Below are 10,912 nucleotides of genomic sequence, written 5' to 3'. Positions count from 1 at the left end.
GTATTGGTCCTCCAGTCCCTACTTCTTCTTCGTGTGTTCCCCTTGTGGCACTGGTATAAGTTTGGGGGCCGTGACTTCCTCTTCCCTTTTGATAATTCCGTGTGGGGAAGAGGTCAGTCGTCCCTCGTGTTTTATGTGTTATATATTGATTGATTGTTGTCATCTCCTTTGTAGTTTGGGCTGGATCTGCAGTGCAATGGCTCATGTTCATTTTCACTGTTTTCATGTTTTCATTAAATGAAACACAGAAATCACCTCAGAGCAACATGGATTTGAATATTGAGTCGTTGTATGAAGTGTGGATGTTCTCCCTGTGCCTGGATGGGTTTCTTCCATCGTCCAAAATGTTTCCTTTTGTTTAGTTTGGACAGAGTTGGGCTAAACTCTGAGACGATCCAATGACTAAAATGATAAAACATATGGATAATTTTCCTGCTACAGACGCTCAGAACATTGGAGTATTCTCCAAACAAGCAAAGTATGAATTAAAATGTGTGAATGATGTAATTTAATGTGAAATGTTTGTTGTTGTTATTTCCCTGGTGGTGAAGCGAAGTATCACGGACCAATCAGATTGTTCTGAAGTGCTCCTCCCACTTATATCATTATAATAAGGCAACATTTTATAAAGCGCTGGCAGAAGATTGTTCTATTCAGTGGGTCAAAATGATCTTGTTCCATCTGCTATGTGCACTGCCATTCCTCACACTGGCACGTAAGTATTTACAACACTTTTATGTACGCAAATAATCTAAAAAGTAATTTCATTCTTACTTTGTTTTGTATTTATTAACAAATATTCTGATGTAAACTTTGTTTCTATGATGGAAATAATAGAAACTGTTCTAAGAATTATTCTCTTTGTTTTGCAGGATGTGCCAGTGATTCTGTGTTTGAGGCAAAGACTTTCAATGTTGGAGAAACAGTGACTCTAAAATGTCCTCGTGATTCTTCTGACAGCAGCAGCACAACTTTGTACTGGATCAGACTCTCTGGAAATGTGCCTGAGTCTTTAGGAGGAACTCCGTCATTTGATGATAAAATATCATATGGATCTCCACATTCTTCCATTAAAACTAAACAAGAACCTGGATCTTTTGTACTGAGTCTTGATGCAGCACAGCCGAGTGACACTGGGTTTTACTACTGTGTGAAAGTACAACTACTGTCAAAAAATATGACCTTTGTGAGTGTCACATTTTTGAACGTTAAAGGTAAACTACTTTGATATTTTGTCATTTATGTTCTGTAGCTTACTTGAATGTCTTTGACATATAATGACATTCTTCAGGTCCAGACTCAGGCGTGAGCGTGGTGAGTCCAGATCTCTCTGGTCCAGTAGACTCAGGAGACTCTGTGGATCTTCAGTGTTGGGTCCAAACTGAGAATGCTCAGTGTTTTGAGGAGCACATGGTTTGGTGGTTCAGATCTGGACTGGACTCTGGTCCTGGTTTAGTCTACACTCAGAGGAACAGCTCTGGTCAGTGTGACAGGAGCACAGAAGGTCCTGGTCCTCACAAATGTCTCTACACTTTGTCCAAAACCATGAGTGTCTCTGAGGCCGGGACGTACCACTGTGCTGTGGCAGCCTGTGGACTCATTCTCTTTGGAAATGGAACCACAGTCAATGTTACAGGTATTTACAGACTTATTAGATTGTGTTGTTTACAGGTCCAAACACGGTTGAATATGTAAATGTACATAATTGTGTTCTTTATAGTTGATTCTGTTTTTCCCTCACAGAGAAATGCAGGTGTGTTTTACATGAGGCTAATCTGGCTCTTATCCTGCTGAGTAGTTTCTTGGGTCTCGTCTGTTTTACTCTCATTTGTTTGACCACAAAGAATCTCAACAAAAAAACGAAACAAGGCCACGATCAACAAAGAACTGAGGTACCAAAAAATATGTTAATATTAATGTTTCTTATTCAATACATTCTTCTTATTATAATGTTGTTCTTACAAAACAGGTGAGGATAAAGCGGTCGGACTGTGAAGCCGCGCTGCATCGGACGATTGAAGCGGCAGAAACAGAATGTGTCTTCACTTATGTCACTTTTGTTCATGTGAAGTAGAATCAAATCTCTCATTCTGAGGCAGTAAACTTAAAGAAGATAAGAATTCTATAGGACACGATTCTTACATGATGGAAATGTGTAAATATGTAACTTTAGTCTGTTTATTAGTTTTAAAATAGGCACAGTCCAGGACCAGCATTTGGCAACAAATCATTTTTTGTATCTATTTGGACGACTGCAGGTTTAATTATATAATATGGTGAAATAAAGCTTAAAATGATTTCAGTAATTTAAATGTATACATGTAATTATAATTGTTGACACTTGTTATTTTCATGTGTATTTTGAACTACTTTTAAAAGGATAATGTGGAATAAAATCAAACAAATCAAAGAGAACAGCATGGAGTCAGTGTGTGGGGCCTTTTATTTTACAAAATGTTATTATGTTTCACAGAGCAATTGATTTCATTCTAAAGACATTTACATTTCAAAAGTATTGGTAAAAAGTAAATGTTTTGTAAAAAATATCATTATGACTAACATTTGCACAAAAGCAGAATACTTAAAATACTACAACAAAAACAAAGTGTCTATATATTCCGGCCTGTTTCCTTTGAGGCTGGTCTATCTGTGCTGGTCTGCTCTCACAGAGGAGTACACACACTCCTGCTCTGCTCTTCTTTTACTGCTCTGTTTCACTTTTCTAGAGGAGAAATTCAGCGCTGCGCAGTTCACATCTGCACTTGTGCCCTGCAAATATGAAGAGGAAATAAACATGTTGTAAAATCTCTATACTACAGCGGCACAATTCTTTGTTCAGCATTATCATCACATACCATATTTTCAGAACGCTGTGGACGAGTGACAGTATCAGGAGAATCTGTAAAATATGCCACACTATTACAAAACAGTCACATTAAACTGTAAGAGGAAATGGTCCACATTTAGAATAAGTCACCTCTGCAGTGTGCACAGACTCTCTTCACACAGAGGACGATGATCACCAGCACACAGCCAGACAACAAGACTGACAGAGCCACAGTCACTGGATCCTGATGCAGAACTGGAGGTGGAAATGAAACTATATTTAAAGAAGTGACATGTTATTCACCTGGTAGAAGCTAGAAGAGTGGAGCTCCTTAAAGGTGCCATAACATGCTTTTTTTCACGTTTCGTAGTCTATCCTAAGTGTATAATTGATAATAATAAGGGTTGTGCAACACCCATAACATAATAGTTAAGAAATATCACCCAGACCTTGGACCCCCTCACCAACCCGGAAATGCAGACGGCTTGGTTTGAGATTCGCCCCCACCCTTGCGAAGAGCGATCTGGCTCCCCCGCCCAACCCGTGACGTAGTCTCAGAGAGCGCGTGTGTGCCCCGCCCACCCGTGACGTAGTGTGTGCCCCACAGCTGTCTGCTCCGCGCTGCGCAGCTCCGCGCCAGTGAGTGAGAAACGATAGAACTTCAGATCAACACTACTTTGAGACTAAATAAAGGGGGGATGATGACGCGTGCCTGTGGTTATGACGCGGTCTTGCCCCACCGCCCGTCAGTTTGGAGATTCGAGGAAAGGAGATAGTCTGTAATATAGCTAAAAACTGCGGGAATCAATCAAAAAAAACACTCTGGGTACATATATGAAGCACAAATAGCAATGTAAGAAGGTTGAAAGCTCTGAAAAGTCGATTTTGCATGTTATGGGACCTTTAAAGTGTCGGTTTGTCAGTTTGTATTTGATTGGCTGAAGCTTGTCTACAGTGCAGCGAACTGGTCCAACAGCAGCAGCGGCTGGTCCATTATGGGCGCTGGGGCGCCGCCCCCGTCAATCTGCCAACTACGTCAATTTGTTTTGTGTCTAAAAACAATATAATTTATTCAGAAATATCTTATATTCTTATTAGTGTAAATGTGTAAAATAATAATATATATCCATATATATATCTATAAATAGATATAGATGTATACTTTGTCTGCGGCCTGGCGCAGCCTGCGTCTCTTTCGTAGCCGTGGGGCGGTTTGAAAAGCGCCCCAAAGCCCCATAGAAAAGCAATGGGGATTTTTAGCCAAAAAAATTTTTGATTGTGATTTTATCAAATCACAATCAAAAGTGACTATGGCTTTTGCCATAGGAAAATAGCGACTGACGGGCGCAATCTGGAGCGCCCTTTTGAACGTAGTAGTTACGCTTTTTACGCTAGAGACACAGACATGTGCGCGCGCCTACGAGGAAGTGCCACACGCCGTGTTTTTCGTGTTTACGTCTTAAAACTGCTTAAAACGACTCAAAACGAGCTGCTCAACTGTTTGCTGGCTTTTGTCGTGTTGAAGTGAAAGCTGCTGATTTCATATCAATCCGAGCCGAGACAGGTGATGTGTCAAACTCTGTTACCATGACTACAAATACACCAGAGCAAGCTCTCATCAAATACTTCACTCGAAAGTGCTTATGTTCCACAGTCCTTCAAACATGCAGTCATTAAACCTCTTCTGAAAAAGCCTAATCTAGATCCCAACCTATTGATAAACTACAGACCTATTTCAAATCTTCCCTTTGTCTCTAAAATCCTTGAAAAAGTTGTAGTAAAACAGCTTTTTCGCCACCTGCAGGACAATAACTTATTTGAAGTTTTCCAGTCAGGGTTCAGAGCCCACCACAGCACTGAAACTGCACTAGTTAAAGTCACAAATGATTTGTTATTAGCCGCTGACGATGGACTGGTCTCAATCCTGGTTCTGTTGGACCTCAGCGTTTGACACCATCGACCACAACATTCTACTGCAGAGGTTAGAATGTGATGTAGGTGTTGGAGGAACAGCCCTCAGCTGATTTAAATCCTATTTATCTGATAGGTACCAATTTGTTAATGTAAACAAGAGCTCCTCACCTTGCTCTAAAGTAATTTACGGTGTGCCACAGGGTTCGGTACTCGGTCCAATTCTGTTTACTCTTTATATGCTGCAGTTAGGTCACATTATCAGAAAGCATGGCATTAACTTCCACTGCTATGCAGACGACACTCAGCTGTATTTATCAATGAAACCTGATCAGAGCGATCAAGTAGACAGACTTAGTGCTTGTGTGAAGGAGATAAAAACCTGGATGACACTTAACTACCTGCTTCTTAACCCTGAAAAAACCGAGGTCATTGTGCTGGTCCTAAGCATCTACGAGACGGTCTATCTGAGCAGATAGTCACACTGGACAATGTTAGTGTAGCCTCTAGTTCTACTGTAAGAAATCTTGGAGTCTTATTTGACCAGGAGCTCTCATTTAAAGCTCATATAAATCAAGCTTGTAAAACAGCCTATTTCCATCTGCGCAACATAGCCAAAATCAGAAGACTCCTGCCTAAAAGTGATGCCGAAAAACTTATCCATGCATTTGTAACGACTAGATTAGACTACTGTAACTCCTGCTCACAGCGTGTCCTAAAAGCTCCATAAAAAGCTTTCAACTGGTTCAAAATGCAGCAGCAAGATTACTAACAGGAACAAAAAGAAGAGAGCACATTACGCCAGTGCTGAAGTCTCTTCACTGGCTCCTGTCCAGTTTAGAATCAAATTCAAAATTCTACTCTTGACCTACAAAGCCATAAATGACATGGCCCCATCCTACCTCAAAGATGCTATAGAACCATATCATCCAAACAGAGCTCTTCGCTCTCAGAATGCTGGCCTTCTGGTGGTCCCAAGAGTCTCTAAAAGCACAGTAGGAGGTAGAGCGTTTAGCTACCAAGCTCCTGTGTTATGGAATCAGCTCCCGACCCATGTTAAATATGCTGACACAGTCTCTTCATTTAAGTCCAGGCTTAAAACGTTCCTCTTTGAAATCGCTTATGGTCAGACTAGTTAGGAACAGAAATATAAACACACAGCTTTAGCTACGCTGCCCTAAGAGTAACTATGCTGGGGGAAATATGACAGCTTGAGCACTATCCTCTTCTTCTGACTACTTATGCTATCAAACAATATTTATTTTTTAATTCCACTTGCAAACTGTTCACCGCCTTCTTTTTCTTTCTCTCACTCCTGAGGACCTATGGACCCAGATGCCCCTCCCCTGGTGAAGTGGTCCCTGCACTGCAAATTTACACCACCTTAAAACTAGAAAAATACACTTGTTTTAGGGGAAAATCTACTTGAATTAAGTGAAATTATCTGCCAGTGGGGTAAGTGAATTTTACTTATCAAGAATTCTTGAAATAAGACTTTTTTTCTAAGTGGGTATAACTCTTAAAATAAGCTAAAAACACTTATTCTAAGTAACAATCCAAATTAAATTATCTAAAATTAAGCATAAAACACTAATTGTAAGCAGCAAATTAAGGTAGAAAATCTTAAAACTAGAATATAAAGCTTATTATTAGTTTTATTTATACTTAATTTTAGCAAATAAATCTTAAATTCTTAATTTGCTTATTTTAAGAAAAAGTAAAATAAACTCAAAATGAGTGTCAATATCTTTATTTTCTAAAATATTGTACACGTTGACAAAATCTTGAACAATCCAGTGCCATAGCTAAGTATAAAATTACATCTGTAATGGACACACAGATTTACTGTTGCAAAAACATTTTGTGGCACAAACATTCACAAAGCAAAGACCTTAAACTTGCTCACCTAAATCTTGCATGTGAACGCTTTTAGAACAAAGCTGCAATTTCAACAAATACAAAAAAACAATGAAGAGAAAAACAGACACTCTAAAATCCCCTTCCTCCATCTCCAAAATACAGCACTACTATCCAATGAAATCACGCCACTCTGCCAGGGCTTTTTTGTATGAGGAGGTGGTGTCGCTCTCATGAATGGCATCCTGAAGTACTTCTGTCTGCATGACAGACAGTAAGGTTGCCACACATTTGGGGTACGTCAGATGGAAAGTGTAATAATAAGACATAAGATAAATTACCCCCTCACCAAGCTGTTCTTTATCTAATGTTGCAACTGGTGTATTGCCCACCGCAATGATGCACTTGCAACCATCGAAAAGTAGTACAGGACAGGAGAGAGTTCTCTTTTGTAGAAAAACATGGGGGTCTTCTGAAGGCTATTAAACAGAAAAACAATACATTTTATCTGGGTGTTGTAAATGTCAACTGTTAGTGTGTTCTTAATGCAACTCTATAAAAAGCATTTTACCTTAAGGCTGTGCAATAAAGCCTCACTGGCACACCCCATTTTTTTGGGCGGAAGCGCTGAAGAGGGAAAGAGTGCTGGTAGCGCCTTCAACGCAATGTGGGCATCAGCTGTAACAAAAACTAAAAATAAAATTCCATACAGTAAATTTGAGGTATAAATAAAGCCACTAATAAAACTTACTTTGAACTCCCCCCATCTCTGTCGAACTTGATCCAGGAATTTATCATTGGATGAGTCCAAAATCCTGCGTAGCTCACCCAAAACCTGAAATGAGAAAAGAAGATTATTTGGTGCAACAGTAAAATCAAATCTGACTTATTATAACTTACATTATGAAGCTCCTTGAAACATGGATATGCTTCCAAGATTTGGGCAGCTCTGTTCTCCTCTCTGGTGGCATTTGAGTCAATGTATGCCCTTCTGGCCTGAAACTCAAGATCCAATAACTGGATAACCGCATCTTGGTTTGGCTTTGGCTTCCTATACATTTCCTGGAGTGTTTTGTAGTGCCTGACTTGTATCAGCAGACTATCCTCTTCCACTAAAATGGAAAAATCAAAGAACATTTCAGTCAACTATTATTTTAATTTACTATTGAAAGCTGATAGGACTTGTTAAAAATGTAATAAAATGATAAAATATCCTCCACTGCAAGAATTTAGGGCGGAAGTTTGCGCAGTAAATTAGCCAAAGAACTGACTTCAGGTTTTACCTTACTGATATGGTTTGACAAGAATGCATTTTGAGTTATCCAAATATGGTCAAATAATGCTTATCAAGAAAATATTGTTTAACAGATTTTGTGTATGGAGTATGTTACATACTGTAGGGTACTTACATGAATTTGAATTAAAATCATCATCAGAATTGCTGGCTGGTGAAAGCAGAATGGTTGATGCCCCCCACTGGTCGATGTCCCACTGGAATCAGCATCAGCATCATAATCTGCCTTTTCCTCATTTAATTCTTTGTCACTCAAGAAGTCAATCCGCCTTTTCTTTGGCCGGCCTCTCTCAGGTGTCGGATCCTGCTTTTTAACTGGGGATTTTATATTTTGCAATCTTTTTAGCAGGTAGGCATTAATGCTCCCCTGGAAACAAATTGTAAATTATTTTCATGGTTGCACCAAAAAGAACAACATTTAGTCTAAAAAGCAAAAACAAAAAGAATCATACATACATATTTTGTGCAGTCATCCTTGTCCTGCAGCATTGAGTAGTATTCCACGATTCTTTTAGCCATTGCAGTGACATCGGTTTTGGAGGGATATTGGACCATTTGACCGGGGCTTGCTCTAAGTAGAGACACCATACTTGTAATGGTCTTCCTCACCAGCCTGCATCTTAACTCTTTAGACATGATACACTCTTCCGTGCCAGTGCTGGCCATGTCACAGTAGTTCTTTCGGCACTGCTCCAATTCAGTATCGGTGTAGACCACATATTCCGGTGGACAGGGGAGCTGCAGGGTCTTCAATGGGGTTGTATTGGGAGAAGCAGTGGTCTGAGGGATAATCGAAGCCTGCTTTGCAGTAACAGTATGGTCTTGCTGTGTTACAGAAATAAACAAACAATGAACTGCAAGTACTAAACATAATGCACATTTGTAGAACCAAATGTTTTAACAAAATAATAAATACCTCTGGATTGAATAATGACCACAATTGTTTCCTTCTTCTGAAATGCTCTGGCCCAAGCAAAAGGTCCCTCAGATCATCACGACTCAGTGTTGAAAGCAAGCTCTCATCAATGTTGGCAGCTAATTACGACAAAAAGACAACATACATTGTTCATACAATGTAGAGCATGTAGACACCAAGACAATATACTTTACGTTACCTTTTAAGATAGATACTGTGACATCATCCAGTTTCTCCATGGCTTTATCACCTGTCAAACAAATTAAATGATTCATGATTATTACTATAGAAAACATTAATGCTAAATTAATTAAATTAAGTTAGTTCAATTACCAAAGTAAACTAACAACTTAAAATAAACCTAAAGATTGGCCACCAAGTAATACAATTTCTGACAAAGTCCAAATATCTAAAATGCTTTTTATTTGAGTCATTAGTTTCAGCTACATGATATAAGCAACGTTTTGAAGACTTGATTAGCATGCCAAGAAATAACCCCACCAACGTTTCAAATAAAATGAAAGAGTAAATTTTATTTTCTTTAAACACATTGAAAATTTCACTCCTGTATTATACCTAATTTATACAAATGTGCTGTGTGGACACTCTGTGGTCCAGTGTGGCGCCAACGCAGCTAGCTAAGTGCAATAGTTGCTAAGCTAACTAGCATCTGTAAGCCTTCTACATTAGCCACAATTTATGCTTAAAAATTCTTGTATTGCAGCTCTACCCATGATTTGACCAAAATTGTATCACTTTTCAATTCTTGCAAAGCATTAGTTATTTGACTAATATAAAAGAGAAATTACAAAAACCTTACCTCGTGTTCCCAAATCGACCATTTTTTTCTCGACTGACTGATGACGCAAGATACGCAAGATCGATGCGCAGATCGCTCTGGGTCACAACCATTTGGAAATGGCCATGGGGGTGTAACATTGATTTTGTACAAATTCATACCACCTTGCAATTTACGATCTCCAAAAATATACATGCAATTTTTATAATATTATATGGGACGTACAATATATAAAACATGGTAACAATACTGCATTACTAAATAAACTTTATTGAGTGGCCTTGACCAAGTCAAAGTCATCGCTTCCGCTTGATCCCGCCGGAATGTTCCACTGACAAAATGAATTAAATAAACTAAATTAATCTATGTCGTTGTTTCATTTTTTTATAAAACATGCTTGATATACATATTTATGTTTTTTCTGTCATTTATTTTGTATGCGCTTTCGGGTCACTGTTGTTCATTATTTCCCCTTCTTATTTTAATAATCCCACGGTGTTTGTTGGTATTGTCCAAACCTAGCGCGGCAGATTATTCTCCATTCAAACAAATTTGAGAAGAAGACACGACAGATTTATCTACAAAAGTGATTTTCTGCTTTTGGGATATCATGGCCTGTTGGAGGTGTGTGTCCCTTTTAAGTCATATTAATACTGCACATGGTCGGAGCCCAGACTTCCGCGTCATTTGTGGAGTGGATGGATGCGCCGAGGAATATCGTGTTTTCAACTCCTTTTATTACCATCTCCGACGCACGCATTCGCATTATTTAGCTACTGGGAACCCTCCAAGAGGATGGCTGACCACCACATCCAACGCAGCAGCCATAGGACGAGAAAACTTTGGTACAGTTGTTTTTTCAGACTGCACCGAAACAAGGTACGGGGCGGAGCAGGTGCGCGCTGTACCCGGAGCGGACACGCCATCTACCGCGTCTGCTTCATCTGCAACGCTGGAGCAACAGGAGCCACCGGGAAGTTTTGTGGAGGTGGAAGATCAATGTCAGAATCAGGTAATGTAACGATTTATGATTTTATGATTACTTTATTCGTGATGCGCAATACGGAGTACAGTTGTTCCGTTATTTCGAGTCGAGACGCTTTAGTAAATAAATGTCTTTGCGTAACAATTCTCCTGGAGACCCCCAAAACGGGCTCTTTGTATGAAATCTAGCCTACATGTTTGCATTGGTACGTATGCTGTGTTTGTCACTGCGCACAGAGTGCTCTGGCCTGCGATGAGCCTCAGATCTGTGAGCGCTCCTGAGATGAGAGAGCGAGTCCTTTGCCTTTAGTGGCCTTATTATAG

At 39.5% G+C, this 10,912-nt stretch overlaps 1 long non-coding RNA gene across 1 annotated transcript; it reads right to left on the bottom strand.

Moving 5' to 3' along the window:
- Window positions 1–8,097: 8,097 nt before the first annotated feature.
- LOC140346872 (uncharacterized) lies at window positions 8,098–9,072 on the bottom strand. Its single transcript, XR_011924342.1, has 4 exons — window positions 9,005–9,072; window positions 8,806–8,924; window positions 8,346–8,714; window positions 8,098–8,256 (listed from the first exon to the last, which is right to left on the bottom strand). It is a non-coding gene; the product is annotated as an uncharacterized lncRNA (long non-coding RNA).
- Between the last annotated feature and the right edge of the window lie 1,840 nt (window positions 9,073–10,912).

This window comes from Eucyclogobius newberryi, unplaced genomic scaffold (assembly GCF_026437365.1).
Source record: "Eucyclogobius newberryi isolate DKJ021-1_F unplaced genomic scaffold, fEucNew1.0.hap1 SCAF_11, whole genome shotgun sequence".
Lineage (NCBI taxonomy): Eukaryota > Metazoa > Chordata > Actinopteri > Gobiiformes > Gobiidae > Eucyclogobius > Eucyclogobius newberryi.
Note: the sequence above shows the minus strand (reverse complement) of the source record. Positions and strands in the feature narration are given on the sequence as shown.